Here is a 12,679-nt window from a genome sequence, read left to right as displayed (position 1 = left end):
ACATGTTCCTCTGTTCACCTTCCTTTCCTCCTGGGTTTTGATGCACTAGATCTTCTCCCTGTTTTTGCCAATTATGTAGTGGGGTGTTCAGATCTCACTGCTGCTTGTTAATAGAATTATGGTTTTAGGCCTTGGGCCTTCAAAAAGTGTACCAGGTTTTAAAGGTTATTTTTCTGGGTGTTTAAAATAACACCAAACGACATTTTTTAATATATAATACCACTTTCAGTGGAATGACTGGTTTTGACCTAGACTGACTTTACTGTTCATGTTCAGTGTCCATGTTTTTGTTGTTGTATGTGTATACTCGTTGTTGTGTACACTGGTCTATGTCTTCGTCTTAGTTGTTGTTATTGTGTTGTTTTTTACTCAAAGGAGACAAATCAAATCCAACTAAAGAATAGAGATATTTTAAATTATTCATTTAAGTCTTAATGTTTTCCTCTCTTTCTTTTTCTGAGTGTTTCCTAACAGAAAATGCCACCGCCTTTTCGACTTCGATCCTGCCTCTTCAGCCGTCATGCCTGGTCACTGCTTCTAGATGAAGGATGAGAATTAAAGGGAAGTATTGTCCATAATTATAACTGGGGAGCAAAGGGGAAATAGATTGAAATAGACACGAGACAATATGACATATTGTGGATGTTCTAACATAATATCTATTCCAGAGACTACAGAGACTTCCAATCCAACTGCAAAAGTGGGGACAGATCTTCAAATTTCCAAAAGGAGCGTACAATTGACCCTGGCTTTGACCTTTATGGCTGAGGAGGAGGAAGTTGAGGAGGCTGGAGGGCACAAAGGCAGGCGGACACAAGAGAGAGGAAAACGGAGACAAATCCAAAATGATCAGATAAGTGATTTTCCAATGATATTTATCATATGGTTTTAAAAATCCAAACGTATTCTTATATAAAAAAAAAAAGGGAAGGGAGAGGGCCAAAGTCCCTCTGATTTTTGATTTATATTTTATCATAGGAAAATAATATACCTCAAAACCCTCCAACCATTTTCTTCTTGTTCCACCAGCACTTAGACCATAAAACACCTTCACTGGGTTTAGACATTTTTAAGGGAAAAATTAAGTGTTCTCAACATTGGGTTGGTGGCCCAATCTGGGTCGCCTGAGATTTAAAAAGGGTCCTCCTGAAATTCTTGATAATTGATTGATATAAGAGATAGTTTAAAGTTAAGTAACTTCCAAGCATTTAAGAAAGCTCTCCAAACCGTGCTAGGGCTCGTCACCCCTACAAATGGGATAAATACAGAGAGAAAAAGACAATATGATTGTTCGACTCAACTTAACTTTAATTCTGTCTAACAGTAAAGGGCCAATAATCTTGAGACACTTTTGCCACCAATTTACCTTCAAAATTAAGTAAATTACATCTCAGATAATAATTATGAGGGAAAAATAATGAAATAAATGAACTGACAAATTCAGCTCTATAAAATAATTAGGTTATTTTATTAGGTGTGGAGTGTTAACATTATTCAGAATAAATAAAAGATAGAATAAGATTTCTCCTTCACAAATAAGAAAAATAAAACAAACAATTTAAATAAATGAATAACATTATTTATTTATTTGGTTAAACTTATTTAGCTTTCTCACATCGCCATGTCTCCCAATTGTATGTATTCATCTTGAAGACATGTAGTCACACTCCACACTTCTCCGTCTGACTTGCATGTCCTTCTCCGTCAAACTTGCATGTCCTCATAAAACAGTGGTTCTCAAATTGTTGCTTCTCACCAGGTATCAGCGTACCACTGGTAGTAGACGTACCACAGTTTGAGAAACACTGCAACTTCAGCTACTTCTCCTTTCTCCAGGAAAGGAAAATCGAATTAATACTTCCTGCTTTTCTTTCAGCCTCATGTTTTCCCACTCACGTGTGAATGGGCTACAGAAAACTTTGAGCTAGCATGGCTAAAAGCTCACTAACCCACACCTAACCATTGTGTGATTCTTTTAGGATCTGAAAAGCTCTCAGATCCTGACCTCTGACCTGTCTCTGCCTTCCTGGAAGCTATAACTGAGCCAAACTAACTATTCATTTAGTTAGTTAACTAACCCTAACACCACTTCTTTTAAAACTTTTTATTATTTTATTTTATTTTATTTTATTTTATTTTATTTTGTTTTGTTTGTCTTTTTTCCCCCTCCCCCCAAACCTCTTTTCTTCTGTTCAGGTACCAACCGATCCCAAGAGAGGTTGCCAGGTGTGTAGAGACTACCCTTCCTCAGACAACAACCGATCATCTACAACGCCGACCGGAAATGAAGGTGGACCGACACTTTCCGAATTCACCCACACCGCAGTGAAAGTCGCGGAGCGGGCGACATGGATCCAAGCAGATAATTGAGGCTGACCGAACAATGAAGGGGGAACTGACAAGGCCACTGAGATTTTCTTTTTCACGACACACACAAGAAAACGCTCTAGAACAATGGCCTAGCTTAGTTTATAGGCCACACCAAATGCTTATAGCTAGGTTGAGGGTGGACAACCTCACACCTAGCTGGAATACAGTCATAAACCCAAATGCTGCGATTGAGGAAAACACTCAAGGTTCTTCACTCATGATGCCGCCAAAGTGCGGTGATTCTAACCATGGTTCCACTATTCTTCTAGCTATTGGTGACCCCAGTCACCACTGAACTCAGCCAATGACGACGAGTGATGTCCCTGATGCAAATGATGATTTTTGCTTATCTAGATGTAATAAAGGATGATTTTTGATGATTCATGCCATTGATAATAATGATGAAGTTTTTTTTAAAGGTTTATTTCCACATTTTTCTTGACATATCTGTGCCTCACAAAAGAAGATGCTAATGGTTAACCCTGACAGACAGCAAAGGTGGAATAATAATAATAATTTTGTTTCTTGATTTGGTCGTTGATGGCGACCAAAAGTGGGGATTGTCGGGCCAAAATTATTAGTTATGCTTCTAGTCAAATGTGTACAATTTGTCATGTTTTAATACATGATGACTCCATCACTCTTTGCACTTTTGAACAGCTGAATCATGTTAGATTAAATAGTACAGGTCATATTGTACTCAGTGCAACACAGCTGAAGGCCAAAACTCAAACTCACATACAGCACGTATGCACACGTTATCAAGGACAAGATAAAGGCTGGCGCCCATTCTTCCTCATAACATACACGCCTTCATCATCCTCACATGACTCCCTCCCTCCTCCTTCCCTTAGGGTGGAACTTTTCCTGTTATCTGTGTAAAAGCTTAAGCTGTGAACTGTTAGTGAGGGGGTCTTGCCATTTTTTCTGGCATTTGCCTTTGTCTTTCAAGCTTTAGGATGAAAGCTCCTTTTCACTCCTTTTTATTTTATTTTTATAAATAAATCTTTTGTATAAAATCATCAATGCTCGGACTGGACTCCATTCTTCAACAGAGCAATAAATTATGTCTCCAATTGGGTCAACCTTAAATTTGCCGTGACAAAATGATTTGACTGAAAAGAAATTGGCAAGCCCGACCCACATGGTATGCATTATATAGTGATTTAACAGTAGCCCACTACATCCAAAGTGCTTTTCCGACTCAAGCGGCTGCCACATAGACACCTGCACACACCTATAAAACAGAATGACAATCATCAACAATCATCATAGTTTTATCGTACTAATTTAAATTGGTCTCAAAAAGGCCCTTAAGAATATGGTCAAACCATTTAGGGCCGCATGTGGCCCCTGGGCCGCCTGTTGCCTATGTCTGTTGTCAGTCCAGGTTTGTATCAGAGATGTAGAAACGTTTATTGATGTCAGATGATTTCTAGATGTTTTCATGCTGCAGATGTTTGGTGTGTGTGTGTGTGTGTGTTATTGTGGAAATTGTAACGCAACCATGGACGTGATTCTGGTTCTGCTGGTTCTGGTCCATGAACCGTGTCGCTGACTGCTCCATGGAAGAAAATCTGCATTAACATCTTCCTCATTTTTTTCCTGCATAGAAGCATTAAAATAATATTGAAAATGTATTATTTATTTTGGCAATTTCCACAATAAGAAAATACAAAAACAAACACTCAATTGTGTACTCCTTAAGCCAAAGTGTGTAGGTTGAAGCAAAGCTTATACAAACCTACCCTATCACAATAAAACTAAACAAAGCTTTCTAGATAATCACACACAATTATTTTTTAGCTTTTATTACTATTTTAACTATATATTCTACACAAGTTTTATATATACAGAGTATACATTCACATCAAACATATATACATATGTACATACACATGAATGTACATATGCCATGTACTTGGTAAAATAGTTAATCTTCTTTCTTATACTTACTAACAATATATGATTTAAAAAACTTTTGCAGGCTAGATCATCAGGCTAAAAATGAAAAATCAAGATTCAATGCAATTAGAAAAGGAGTCCAACGCTCCTCAAAGCAGGTTATTTTATTTTTTCTGAGAGCAGACATCTTTTCCATGGAAATAAATTCGATGAGGAGATTTCGCCATTGGTTTATGCTTAAGGATTTTTTATCTTTCCAATTCACTAATCTTTTTTTTTTTGCAATGGCAAGTGCCCATTGCTGGTTGCTGCTCCCTCGTCGAGTGCTGCTCCCTCGTCTAGTGCTGCTCCCTCGTTGAGTGCTGCTCCCTCGTTGAGTGCTGCTCCCTCGTAGAGTGCTGCTCCCTCATCGAGTGCTGCTCCCTCGTCGAGTGCTGCTCCCTCGTCGAGTGCTGCTCTCTCGTTGAGTGCTGCTCCCTCGTCGAGTGCTGCTCCCTCGTCGAGTGCTGCTCCATCGTCGTGTGCTGCTCCCTCGTCTAGTGCTGCTCCCTCGTCTAGTTCTGCTCCCTCGTCGAGTGCTGCTCCCTCGTCGAGTGCTGCTCCTTCGTCGAGTGTTGCTCCCTCGTTGGAGACGGTTGAGCCCTCTGCTGAATGGTGTGGAGAGGAGCTATTTATTCCTCCAGAGTCTCCCCCCACTTGCCCCCCTTTAAACTCTGAGCTAATCACAACTTTCCACCCATCCCGAATTGTGTGACCTGGACCAATCGCGGGCCTCCGCCTGGCGGGGCTCCTCCCCACGAGGCCTGAGCCACTCACAGACCTCCACCTGGCACTACCTGAGCCACTCACAGTCCTCCATCTCCATGGGCTCCTCCCTCTGGAGCCTGAGCCACTCACATAGGGCTTTTCCACCAAGAGCACGGAGGTTTTTTTTGGAGCTGTTGTTGTTGCCAGAGCTACTTCAGAGCTCCTACAGTTTTGCTGAAGAACCGGTTTGGTTTTCCACCGCAGCAGCGGCAAGTTGGAGCAGGGATTAAAGTGAAAAAAAATGATTTGACTGAAAAGAAATTGGCAAGCCCAACCCACATGGTATGCATTATATAGTGATTTAACAGTAGCCCACTACATCCAAAGTGCTTTTCCGACTCAAGCGGCTGCCACATAGACACCTGCACACACCTATAAAACAGAATGACAATCATCAACAATCATCATAGTTTTATCGTACTAATTTAAATTGGTCTCAAAAAAGCCCTTAAGAATATGGTCAAACCATTTAGGGCCGCATGTGGCCCCTGGGCCGCCTGTTGCCTATGTCTGTTGTCAGTCCAGGTTTGTATCAGAGATGTAGAAACGTTTATTGATGTCAGATGATTTCTAGATGTTTTCATGGTGCAGATGTTTGGTGTGTGTGTGTGTGTGTGTGTGTTATTGTGGAAGTTGTAACGCACACATCAGATGTTTAACAAACACATTACCCAATAGATAATCAATGCTTTGCCTGTTTTAAACATGAAAACAATGATGAATAGTGATCATGCGTGTTATTATGTAATAATAAATTTGACAATGTGTAGCTGCAGTGTGACAAACACACACTGCTGTCCTCGCTCAGGTGTCGCGTCTCTGACGTCACTAAAGGCTGATTTGTGTTTTTGTCATAGTTTACTTTTGTTGTAATTTAATGAATTTATGTTGTCGTACAGTGTATTTTGTTTGTATGTTTAATACATTCATCAATAAATGATCAATCTTTCAAACAAATTACATAATAAATGTGACACCCTGTACCAACACACACACACGCACAGGTGTCGCGTCTCGAACGTCAATAAAGGCTGTGTGTGTGTGTGTACACTCACCAGTAGACAGTCTGTGTTCACCTCTGACTTCGGGTCCTTCAACATGTTGTCTATCCTCTCAAAGCGAGCCTCCATGCTGTCGTTGGCCGACATGTTTCTGACAAACACTCGGAGCTAACTTTAGCCGCAAGCTGCTGCTAACCGTTCAACTTTCCGCGGTCCTTCACATGAGCCACGCGGCTTCGCACGAGCTTCCAGCGGGAAAAGGCTTCATTTCTTGGGCTAACGGAGCTCCTTCGGTCGTCAGTTGAAAACAAGCGGAGATAAAGGCAGATTAACGTGGGATGAAGAGCTTCATCCGCACAAAAGACGGTCCGACCGGTCGCTGTGAGGACAGACCCGGTCTAGAACCCGCTCCTGGTCCTGGTCCGGCCGGACAATAATAACGATTACACCGCATAAGAAGAGGAAGAAGAGTCTTTTTCCTCTTCTTATGCGGTGTAATCGTAATAATAATATTGTTGTAATAATGATAATAATAATTTTTCCGTCTCATAATTTTAATTTGACGGAATTCCATCACCCTGACGGAAAACTTTAATCCCTGGTTGGAGCCACGTCCTTGCGTCACCACAATACGTCAGTACGTCACTGATTACGTAACAGTTTACCCATGAGCACTTGCGCCATAATGAAGCCCATGTTTTGACTGTTGACATCGTATGAATACTATCTTATCCTATGTAAAGATTCTGCTGAACAAATGTAACCATCTTCATTGGAGTCACAGGAATCTGCGACAACATTTGTGAACACAGGTAATTATCAAAGATGTTTTATTGCTTAACAATGACCGTGTTAGCCTTTGCTAAGCTACATAGCTTCAACTATGCCTGCATAAGTACAGCAGATAAAGGTAATAAGTAGATTTTGATATGTTTGTTTATCATTATAGATGCTCTTAATGCTGACCATGCTGTTGGTGGGACTCAATACGACCAGAATCAGCTCAAGTTTGTGTCAAACTAACGAGTCATTTCATTCATACTGTATATATTTGGACCAAGGACTTACTGTGTGTGACTGAATGGATGCTTTATTAAAATGTTTGTGTCCTCATCATGTTGTTCAACTTGTGTTATTAATGATCAATGACACCTTATTAACTCCAACATTTGTTTTATACCTATTGCTGCTGTTTGATTTGTTTCAATGCATTTTTAATTGAGGAAATCTTAATTACATTCTATTTAAAAGTCCTACTCATTTGGTCAGTATTGTATGAACGTTTCAATTCTATAAATGTATCAAAATAAAAAAAATACAAACCTAATAGTGTGTGTTACAGCAGGTTATGTTTCGATTTTAGGGCAAAAAAAGTGGATGTAAAGAGTAATTAAATTAACTGAATAGAAATAAAATACATGTGTGTGCTTACAAGTATGCAACAAACAATGAAAAAAGTCCTTGTAGAATACAAAATAAGTAACTTTATTTACACAAAGTAAAAATTGATGTACAAATCAACTCAATATATATTAACATTTACTTAAAACATGATTGTAGATTTTCTATTACAAAGGGCCAAAGCCTGATTCTATCTACTCCAGCATCAACACCAGTGCTGTGGAGTTCATCATGAGCTGGAGGTTATGGACCATGGACGTGGTTCTGGTTCTGCTGGTTCTGGTCCATGAACCGTGTCGCTGACTGCTCCATGGAAGAAAATCTGCATTAACATCTTCCTCATTTTTTTCCTGCATAGAAGCATTAAAATAATATTGAAAATGTATTATTTATTTTGGCAATTTCCACAATAAGAAAATACAAAAACAAACACTCAATTGTGTACTCCTTAAGCCAAAGTGTGTAGGTTGAAGCAAAGCTTATACAAACCTACCCTATCACAATAAAACTAAACAAAGCTTTCTAGATAATCACACACAATTATTTTTTAGCTTTTATTACTATTTTAACTATATATTCTACACAAGTTTTATATATACAGAGTATACATTCACATCAAACATATATACATATGTACATTAGTGTTGTGTTCAAGACCGCACTATCCGAGACCAAGACTTGCCCGAGACCAAAATGCACCGAGACCAAGACAAGACCAAGACTTTCGGGAGCCGAGACCGAGTCAAGACCAAGACCATAAACATTTTTTTTTCAATTTAAAAAAATACATAAATAAATAAAATTATGGCAAGGTTCAACAGTTAAATAACATCTCTCTTTAATTTTAGTTTATTTAAAATACATTTGACGGACAAAAAAGGTGCCTGCAAAAAATTAACTAAAATATTAAAACTACTACTGCTACTGATAAATTCACAATTATTCTACATATTTGAAAACAATATTTTTATGTCAGCTGAATGTACAGCAAGTGTTTAAAAGCATTTCTGCCAAGAAATAATGATTCTTGATTCTGATTCTTTGAGTTGTTCAGGTTTAACAGGTCAGAGAGTTCACAAGATAATTTTTTAGTTTGAAAAAGCCTTTAAACAGGTTATTTTTATTAATTCACTTAGTTGATATAGTTTAATTTGATTGCTGTAATATAACTAGGATATTTAATTAACAAAGGTTTCTAACTGTAACTGTAAAAGTGAAACTTTCTGAAATAAAACTACAAACAAGTTGTCAACAGTGTAAAAAAACATAGAGCTACAGGTAGATGTGAAACTAAATAAAACAAACTCAAACCCTGGAACAGTCATGTGACAAATCAATCAATAGTTCTTGTTGAGAATTATTATTATTCTGGATACAGTGGAAACAGAAACTATAAAAATAATTATATTGTGAACCTGTTTATATTGTGGGGAACATATTATATACATACATGTAATTGGAGTCTATAGCCACAAAAAAACACCACTTTAAAAAGAAAATAGACTAATATAAGACCTCTTTACAGTTATTTGAGTCATTCTGTGCTAGTGCAACTCTGCGGCGATGACGCGCTGGTGACGACATAATCCAAGATGGCGGCGGCCCGGACGACAGCCGACATTATGTAATAAAGCCTTAAAAGACATGGATATAATGAAAAGAGTGGATGGACAGAGGCATAAACATGCAGACTTTCACACGGACACACACGGACTTATTAAACACACACAGACTTATTAAACACACATGGACTTATTAAACACACACGGACTTATTAAACACACACACAGACTTATTAAACACACACAGACTTATTAAACACACACAGACTTATTAAACACACACGGACTTATTAAACACACACGGACTTATTAAACACACACACAGACTTATTAAACACACACAGACTTATTAAACACACACAGACTTATTAAACACACACGGACTTATTAAACACACACGGACTTATTAAACACACACGGACTTATTAAACACACACAGACTTATTAAACACACACAGACTTATTAAACACACACAGACTTATTAAACACACACAGACTTATTAAACACACACGGACCTCAGTAAACACGGTAAACAGAACAGGCTTCACCGGTCGGCTGGCACTAGGACCCAGAAGCAGAGTAAGTGCGTCCCCTATCCAGCCTTCACAGGCTGTAATATCATCAGTTTATCATTTTACCAGTTATTAGAGCTACTGTCTTTACCAGGGAGATAATATTTATTACTGGTGATTGTTTTCTGGAGTTTTACTGGGATTTTTACCGGTGATTAGTTCATATCTCCTTCTGCTCCGCGGTCCAAACTGACACCGTAGCCACACACAGAGTGTGTCACACACGTCACTCAGTCACATTAAGGAAGGTTGTGGTCATTATACAGGGTGGATTAAATAATGAATAAAGGATTGTTTTATCCCGTTCTTCTCCGTGTTATTATCACATTATAAAAAAGTTTAAAAATAGCAGGAATTAGTGCTGGTCTACAACGGTCTTGACGGAAAATCCCGAGTCCGGGCAGCCCGAGTCCGAGACAAGACCGAGTCAAAATGCTTCAGAGTCCGAGACAAGACCAAGACCTTTAAAATTTGGTCTCGAAACCGGTCTCGAGACCAAGACCGGTCTTGACCACCACAACACTATCTGGTTCTAAATCTTAATCCTACTGGTGAAAAGAACTGTTCAAATAATTTAATTTATGCTGTTTTAAATCATTTCTAACTTTTTAACGTTTTCAACCTTAAAGCTAATGTTCAGCTATTGCTAGGTTAATGTTTAGCTAATGCTCGGTCAATGCCAATGCTAGGCTATTGCTAATGCTAGATTAATGTTTGTGCTAGGTTATTGCTAATGTTTGGTTAGTGCTATTGCTAATGTTAACCTATTATTAACACTAGGCTAATACAATGCTAAGTTAATGCTAATGCAGTGCCAGCACCTGCATCCTCACTTGCATTTTCTTCAGGAAATGCTAATATTCTAGTTTTCATTGTTTAGTAATGAATGTGTTGTTTTCTTTTCCCTGGGATCCTCAGCATTATCTCCTCTGCTTCAGAAACAGAATCAGAAACAGAAATGTTTTTAATGGCCATGTACAGTTTTAAGGACAGTACAAGGAATTTGTCTTGGTAGTTGGTGCACAAAACAAACAACAACAAAAAATAAAAAAAACAAAGAACAACCAGCAACAATAATAATAATAATAATGATAAATATAAAGGATGAGGGATAAATAAAGGATAGATAGAGAATAAAGGATAAATAGGATATATATATATATATATATATATATATATATATATATATATATATATATATATATATATATATATATATGCTGCTTCCTGTCAGACAGGAAGTCTGTGATCCACTTGCAGATGGAGTCTGGCACGTTCAGCTGGGAAAGCTTGTCCTGAAGGAGAGCTGGGATTATAGTGTTGAAAGCAGAGCTGAAGTCGACAAACAGGATCCTGGCGTAGGAGCCTGGGGAGTCCAGGTGCTGGAGGATGAAGTGGAGAGCCAGGTTTACAGCATCGTCTACAGACCTGTTGGATCTAGAGGCAAACTGCAGGGGGTCGGTGATGTCCTTGATGTGGGAGAGCACGAGGCGTTCAAAGGACTTCATGACCACAGATGTCAGAGCGATGGGTCTGTAGTCATTAAGTCCTGTGATCCTCAGCTTTTTAGGGACAGGAACGATGGTGGAGGCCTTAAAACAGGCTGGTACAGTGCATGTCTCCAGTGAGGTGTTAAAAATGTCTGTGAACACTGGAGACAGCTGATCAGCAGTGCTTTAAGGTGGAAGGAGAGACAGAGTCCGGTCCACAAGCCTTACGGGGGTTTTGTCTCCTGAAAAGTCTATTTACATCTCTCTCTTTGATGGAGAAAGGTGTCTCTGTGGGAGGGGGGGAGGAGGGGGAAGATAGGGGAGAGAACCTCTGTAAGCAGCTGTGGTGAAACTGTAGCTTTGATGTGGGGGGTGAAGGTGTTGGAGTGAGGCTGGTCAGAGGTGTGAGGGGGGTTGGAGTCAGGTCTGTCCCATTGTCTGTCAAATCTACAATAGAAGTTATTCAGACTGTTGGCCAGGCAGAGGTCGTTAGCAGCAGCAGGGGCTCTCGGCTTGTAGTTTGTAATTTGCCTGAGCCTCTCCAGACAGAAGCTGAGTCATTTGCAGAGAACTGATGTTGTAGCTTCTCTGAGTACAAACGTTTACCTTTTCTCACCTCCTTTTCAAACGTGTACTTTGACTCTCTGTACCTGGCTCTGTCTCCACTCCTGAAAGCGACCTCTTTGTCTGCCCTCAGCCCTCTGAGCTTAGCTGTGAACCAGGGTTTGTCATTGTTATAACTCACCCTGGTCTTTGATGGAATGCAGCTGTCCTCACAGAAGCTGATGTAGGAGGTCACAGCGTCTGTAAACTCATCCAGAGAACTGTTCGCAGACCTGAAAACATCCAAGTCAGTACAGTCCAAACACTCCTGGAGTTTCTCCACTGCTTCACTGGACCATTGTTTAGATTCCTTCACCACAGGTTTACAGAGCTTCAGCCTCTGTCTGTATGAAGGAATCAGGTGGACCATCAAATGGTCCGATAGGCCCAGTGCAGCACGGGAAACGGAGTGATAAGCACTGCTTAGTGTGGTGTAACAGTGATCCAGTGTCTTCTCCTCTCTGGTCGGACATTTAATTAATTGTCTATATTTGGGGAGCTGGTGTGAGAGGTTACCTTTATTAAAGTCACCAAGCACAATGATAAAAGAGTCCGGGTAGGTCCGCTCCATGCACAGGATCTGGTCGGCGAGTGTGCGCTGTGCCTCGCGCACATCAGCTGACGGTGGGATGTACACACCAACCAGGATGAATGAAGCGAACTCACGGGGAGAATAGAAGGGTTTGCTGTTGATAATAAAGGATTCCAGGTGAGGAGAGCAGTGCTGGAGGATCACTGTCACGTCGTTACACCAGTTACTGTTCACATAAAAGCAGATTCCTCCACCTTTCCTCTTCCCGGTGAGCTCCGCGTCTCGGTCCGCTCTGTGAAGTTGGAAGCCGGCCAACTGCAGCGCAGTGTCCGGTACCTTCATGGTTAGCCTTAGCACTGATCATTTTATAATCCATTCATTTTCTTCCCTTTTTGTGTGAATGCAGTTTTTAATGGTTTTTAAAAGCATTAGTA

Source organism: Gouania willdenowi, unplaced genomic scaffold, assembly GCF_900634775.1.
Source record: "Gouania willdenowi unplaced genomic scaffold, fGouWil2.1 scaffold_269_arrow_ctg1, whole genome shotgun sequence".
In the NCBI taxonomy this organism is placed as follows: domain Eukaryota; kingdom Metazoa; phylum Chordata; class Actinopteri; order Blenniiformes; family Gobiesocidae; genus Gouania; species Gouania willdenowi.
Note: the sequence above shows the minus strand (reverse complement) of the source record.